The 6,795-nt window shown below is 37.4% G+C and overlaps 1 non-coding gene across 1 annotated transcript; it reads right to left on the bottom strand.

Annotated features, from left to right (window-relative positions):
* Positions 1-848: 848 nt before the first annotated feature.
* On the bottom strand, positions 849-954 carry LOC133315222 (small nucleolar RNA R71). Its single transcript, XR_009752048.1, has one exon. It is a non-coding gene; the product is annotated as a small nucleolar RNA R71 (small nucleolar RNA).
* Positions 955-6,795: the final 5,841 nt, after the last annotated feature.

The following is a 6,795-nucleotide window of genomic DNA, read 5'->3' as shown; positions in this document are numbered from 1 at the left end:
TTCTTCAATATAAAAATACAAAAACAAGTCTTTACTTTTAATTTTACTCAAATCGACATTATTTGTCACAAACAAACCCTTTTGAACTCTTCCATTCTTGAAAGGAATATTAATTGATAAACGATCACAATCCTTGTGGAGACGAACTTTACTTACTATTATATTAGTTGTGCGATCGGTATACTTGCCGGTAAGCATCAAGTTTTTGGCACCATTGCCGGGGATTAGAATATCTTTTATCAATTAATTTTGATTTTTAAGATTTGATTTTGATTTTATTTTTATTTTTGATTTCTCTGTGATTCTTGAACAGTGCTTCTAATCCCTTTTCTGAGTTGTATGCGATGTAAAAAGCCGGAATTTCCACTTGAAGAAAACAGGAAAGAGAAATAGGAAACTTGATCGGAAGAAGCTTGCATTCAACGAGTTGGGAGTTCTGTCTGAAAAAGCACACAAGATGGCAGGGAATAATGAAGTGGACAATCCACTCATGGACACCATTCTGACGCCACTATTTAACAGGCCCAATTCAAGTATTGTCCATCCTGAAGTTGGCAACAATAATTGGGAGCTCAAGTCTGATAATATTCGATTGGTGGAGAGAGCTCAGTTTGATGGAGAGGATGATGAAGACCCTCATAGGTTCATAAACAGATTCCTGATAATCTGTGACTCGACTAAACATCCTCAAGTGTCCAATGATGCAGTCCGGCTGAGACTGTTTCCTTTTGCTCTTAAAGGAAAAGCTTTGAATTGGTTGGAGAGGCAGCCTGCGAGAAGTATTCCCTCATGGGAGAATTTATCAAACAAGCTCTTTGCGGAGTTCTTCTCGATGGAAATATACAATCAAATGGTGAATGATATCACCAATTTTACTCAAGCTGAGGGTGAAACTATGTGTGCAGCCTGGAATCGGTTCAAAGATCTAATGAGGAGGTGTCCTCATTACCCCATGACCAATGGTGATCAGGTCCGGATCTTCTTCAACAGTTGTAAACCGGAAATCTGGATGGTTCTGAATGGTGCAGCAGGTGGTAGCATTAAGTCAACGAGAGCAGATTAGACTCTTGAATTGATTGAAAGAATGGCTGCCAATGAAAATGAAGGGTTGTAATCTAGGCCTAAGAGAGGCATTCTTCACCTAGACAACAATGATGCAGCATTGGCTGAAAATAAATTGTTATCACAGCAGATGGCGAATTTGACATCAAGGCTTGATAAAATGCAGCTCTCTAGCGTCCAAGCTCAAGCTTCTTCAGTTATTTGTGAATATTGCAAGGAAGGTCGTGAATCTAATTAATGTCCTACCTTGCTATCTGATGATCCTCCTCAACAGGTACATGTAAATGGCGTGTGGTATGATCAGAGGCCCCCACCACAAAATGTTCCAAGAAATCAGAATTTTCCTTCTAGAAACAATAACTTCCAGAGGTGGGTGTAGGGTAATGGTCTTGACTTCAAGTCCAATAATTATCTGCAACCACCACCAGTTCAACCGAAGGAACCTTCTGATGTAGAGAAGCTAGTGGGACAAATGGCCCAACATTCTAATGCTTTCATGGAAGAGACTCGGGCAAATACCAGAAATACACAAGCCTCTATCAGAAATTTGGAAAATCAAATTGGCCAGCTGGATAAACAACTTGCTGATAGAACTCCAGGTACTTTTCCTAGTAACGCAGTTACTAATCCGAGGGAGGATTGTATGGCCATCACAGCCAGAAGTGGAAAAGTACTGCCATCTCCTGAGATTGAAGAGAAGCTGGATACTGCAGGTAAACCTGAAAAAGAAATAGAAAAACCTGCTAAAGTTGTGAAGCCTCAGCAGAAAGGTGAAAAAGAAGAGCAACTGATTGTTGCTGAAAAAAAGAAATTTGAATTGAATCCTGATTATGTAAGAGCCATGGCACCCTATGCTGACAGATTCAAGCAGGATGCCCAGAAGCAACAATATGCCAGGTTCCTTGATATATTCAAAAAGCTTCATATCAGTCTTCCATTTGCTGAAGCCTTGGCTAATATGCCCAATTATGCCAAGTTTATGAAGGACCTGTTGTCAAGAAAACACAAGCTGCAGGAATGCCAAACAGTGACACTCACTGAGGAGTGTAGCGCTATCATTACGAAGAAGTTTCCTCCTAAGCGTCATGATCCAGGGAGTTTTATTATTCCTATTGCTATTGGAAACACAAATGTTGGCAGAGCTTTGTCTGATCTTGGGGCAAGTATAAATCTGATGCCCTTGTCCGTGTATAAATCTTTGGGGATATCTGAGCTCAAACCTACTATGGTTTCCTTGTAACTTGCTGACAAATCTTTAAGGAAACCTAGTGGTATAATTGAGGATGTCCTTGTGAAAGTGGACAAATTCATCTTTCCAGCAGATTTTGTAGTGTTGTACATGGAAGGGAGAACTGAAATGCCTCTTTTATTGGGTAGACCTTTCTTGGCCACTGCTCGGGCCATGATTGACGTTGAGAATGGGAAGCTAGAGCTAAGGATGAATGATGAGTCCATTACCATCAATGTCTTTGACTCTGTGAAACAATCTTCTGGCAAAGGCGATTGTTTTAGACTTGAGCAAGTGGGGAAGGAAGAAAAATCTTCTAGTAAAGAGCTTGATGAAGAACTTGAGGCGCATAAGATTGTTCCTGCTAAGGAAAAAAGAATGTAGTGTTTGAAGTTCTTGAGAAAATAAATGATGAAAAAGAAGATGGTGCCCAAAAAATAAAGTTGAAAGAGCTTCCTGAAACTCTGAAACATACCTTCTTGGGTAATAAGGAGGCAGTGATTGAAGTACTGAAGGAACAAAAGACTGCATAAGGTGGTCTACTTCAGATTTGAAAGATAAAGATCCCTCTTCCCGTACCCACAAAATTCTCAATGAAGATGATGACAAACCTGGGAGGAAACCCCAAGGAAGGCGTCATCCTATACTGAAGAAGGTACTGAGAAAAGAGGTGGTCAAACTTTTTGATACTGGTTGGATGACATGTGCTGATCACCGACAAATGAAGGCTTCAAAAAGAAGAGTCTTTGACAAGAGACACCGAGACTCTATCTATCAGAAAAATCAATGCTTCAAAGAGTTCTTAACATGGCTTCATGGTTTGGACCAAATCTGGGAATGGTGGTCTCATACACCAAGACATCCAGTACCACCGGATCCTTCATTGGCTGAGTCATCCCACGCTGCTGAAGGGGATGACGTGGAGGGTTGATTATATCTCCTTGCTGACGGAGATTTTGTATATTAGTTTATTTTTCTGTTTCGTATTTTTAGTTACTTTGTATTGGTATATTTCTCTCTGATGTTTTAATGTGTGCATTATAGTTCATCTTATATGCCACTGTTTGTTCCATTGTGCAGGTTTTTCTTCCTTCTTGTGGTTTAATTATTGCTGAGGACAACAATTCTCTAAATCTGGGAATGGTAGACTTGCACCTTAGAACTGCAATTCTTATATCAGAGGAGATATTCTAACTCTTTTAATTTTCTTAGTTATTTTTGTAGTTATTTTGTGTGCTATATATAAAAAAAATTTGAAAAATGTTTTTGAGCAAGTCCTAGGTTTAGATATGCTTTCCCTAGTTAACTTGACTGATTCATCATAGAAAACATGTTTTGTATGAACTTCTGGCATGATATTGTATGGGCATGAGTAGATTTCATGATTGCTCGTTTGTCTGAATTTTGTGCTTGAATGATTAATGATGCCTGATGTTTCTTTTGGAAGTCTAGCTTGACATCATAGCTGATGAGGTTTGTGCTTAAACACTTATTTTATTTTGAGAGACCTCACTGTGATAGCATTCTAGAACTTGCTCTGTTTCTCTGAGATGCATGCATTGATTGAAATGATTAAGGCAATTTTATTCTGTTAGCCATGGCCAGATAGCCCACCTGTTTGATTTCTCCATTGTTAACCCCTTTGAGCCTGAGCCTTTTTGTTCATAATTCCTGCTGATTGCTTAGCCATATTCCTATTGTCTTACCTTTGTTGAGATTGAAATACTTGAAAAGAAAAGAAAAATCGATTGGGGTAAGTTTCATTGAAGCTAAGTAATATGTCAAAAAGAAAAGAAGAAATATAAAATATTTCTTTGAAATTTTTTGAAAGGGTCTATAGCAATGTAAAAAAAGAAAAAAGAAAAGAAAAGAAAAGAAGGTGGAAAATAAAAGGGATGGACCCTTGATCTTAAAGAATATTGAAGCTGAAATTTGTTTGAGAGTTGATTGTTTTCAAGAATATATCAGTATTCCAATCTCAACTTATAATTTTAGCTACTTCCCATAAATTCCTACCCTTAAGCATGGCCAAATTATATCCATGAAAAGTCCTTTTGATCAATTGTGCATGTGTTAATGTTCCTCATCTTTTAGGAACTTGAGAATATGATCAAGCTTATGGTAGTGTTATTACTGTGATGGATTGAGTGATTGTTACTCCCCCAAACACTTGAGTGCTGAGGGTTATATGTTTATCTTGGTTAGGGGTGCTCAAGCTAGATTCTGATATTTTCATGAGAATAGAAAGCATTGTTAAGAGTTCTTTACATTGATTCATCCATACTTAGCATAGTGATCTATGGATTGTCTGTGTGATGTTGTGTTGGAATAATTGAATATTTCCTGAATTGAGTCTTGTACATTGCTGGGATAGCAACGTTTAAATCTGGAAATGATTTGATGTGCCTCTGGTATTGACACGAGCTGTCGAACTCGCGCAAATTAAAAATTAATTCTTTAGGGTTCAGAAAATTTGCAGTAAAGTGGAAACCCTAAGTCGTCTCTCAAGAAAATTGTTTTGGTTAAAATCGCTTATGAGAACAGAAAATTAAAAGGGGGATTTTGGATTTTGATTCAATAATTAAAAAGGCAGAATATAAATTTGGAATAAAAATTCGTAATTAAAAATAACCAACCTAAGGTTTGGGTTCCATGGATGTCTTTCCTCGGATAAGAAGATATCAGAATCGTGATTGATTTGTCAATCGGATCAGAATCCTTATTTCTAATTGACAACCCTCTCTAAGCGATCACTTAGCATTTGATCAAAGACGATGCTTCTACTCATACAATCGCAGAGTATCAGCCCGCTTGATTTAAGGTCATAGGGTCAAATAACCTAATCATCAAATCTGATGATTAATCCCTTTCCATAATCGCAATCGCGAACCTCAGATTGAATATCCACGATCGCACGATATCAATTTGAGTTGGGAAAGGAAACAAAACTGATTTGAAATAAACGCAGATCCTCAAGACCAATCCATGGAATCCATTACCCTTAGGTTGATTAAAAGGTTCTTAGCCTCGCATGGCTAAGGTAAACATAATTGAAATAAAAAGAAGAAGAAGAAGAAAAAAGATGAAGAACGCAATTGAATAAAAACTCAGAGAGAACTTTTCTGTTGTAAAAACTGACTGCTGAAGGGTTTCCTAGAGTCTCCCTTAAATAGCCGTCACGCAGGACGGCTAGGGTTTCATCGCTTCAGCCCAAACATAAAATAAAAGCTGAATAAAATAAAATAAAATAATAAAACATGGCATTGGGCCCTAAACACATTGGGTCCTAATGAAAATTACAAGTTCAAACGTCAAAATAACATTCCAGCAAAACACGTCATCTTGAGATCAAGTTTCGACCATCTTCCCGTCCGAATTGGGCTTCAGTAGCTGAAATAGGAATTGTAGCCCTATCTGTTAGCTGCAAAAAGCAACAAGAACGGAGTCAATCGGACATCTTTAGAGTGAGATATGGTTAAAATACGGAAGTAGTGTAAATCTGGAAAATTATGACGAAAATCAATTAAACCCAACTAAAATCTAGAATAGTGAATTGACCCAAAAGACCTTTATTTAATTCAAATAAATCATAAAAATACCAACCAAGAGTAATAAATAAGTGTAACAAAATATGAGTTATCAAATTCCCCCACACTTATCTTTTTGCACTCCTGGGCAAAAACAAACTAAAATTGAAAGCAAAGACTAAGATCAACCAATCCTTTCTAACAACTATGAAGCATACAGAAAATATACAAAGATCACAAGTCTTCCACAGGTAAATCAATCAGGACAGAAATTCCCTAATCTCAAATCACAAGACCTGCTAACTTCAACTGCAACTGCTAACTGCACAAAAATGGTTCCTCACAAGATGCTCTCAATTTTTCTCTCAAGTGTATCAGTTAATTCAGTATATCACTCAAATCAACTCAAGAAAATCATCCTACCATAGGCTTGCTCAAGTTCTACTTCTCCATTGCTCATAACACATGCATGCACAAATCAAGAGGGCTTTATGCAGGGTTGTAATGGGGCTGAGGTAAAGATATGGATGAATATGGAAGAGAAAGCTAAACACCCCAGAATTTTACAAAGAGCAAAAGTTAAGAACTAAACTAAGAACATAAAACAAAGATACTGAAAAGATAAACACTTTTTTTTCTCTTTTTTTTTTTGTTTTTTTGTTTTTTGTTTTTGTTTTTGTTTTGAAGAAGTAAAACCACATAGCAGAAATGAATCAGATGGTCACCCCCCACACTTAAACTTTTGTCCGTCTCGGGCAAACCCCCACACTTAAACACAACATCACAATGAAACCAATGCTCAGTAAAACTCCAGGGTGTGGAATTAATTGGTTTTTCACTTAGGATTGCAATGCGGCTTAAGAAATAAAAGATATAAAGGCTCAAAGGGGCTCACCAAGGGATAATAATATAAGGGACGGCTATCTGGCTAAAGTGGGTACAGAAAAGAAAGAACGCCTCAATCATATTCATGCATGC

The sequence above is a fragment of the Gastrolobium bilobum genome, unplaced genomic scaffold (genome assembly GCF_033153095.1).
Source record: "Gastrolobium bilobum isolate Gb01-03AN ecotype WA unplaced genomic scaffold, APGP_CSIRO_Gbil_v1 utg3016, whole genome shotgun sequence".
In the NCBI taxonomy this organism is placed as follows: Eukaryota; Viridiplantae; Streptophyta; class Magnoliopsida; order Fabales; family Fabaceae; genus Gastrolobium; species Gastrolobium bilobum.
Note: the sequence above shows the minus strand (reverse complement) of the source record. Positions and strands in the feature narration are given on the sequence as shown.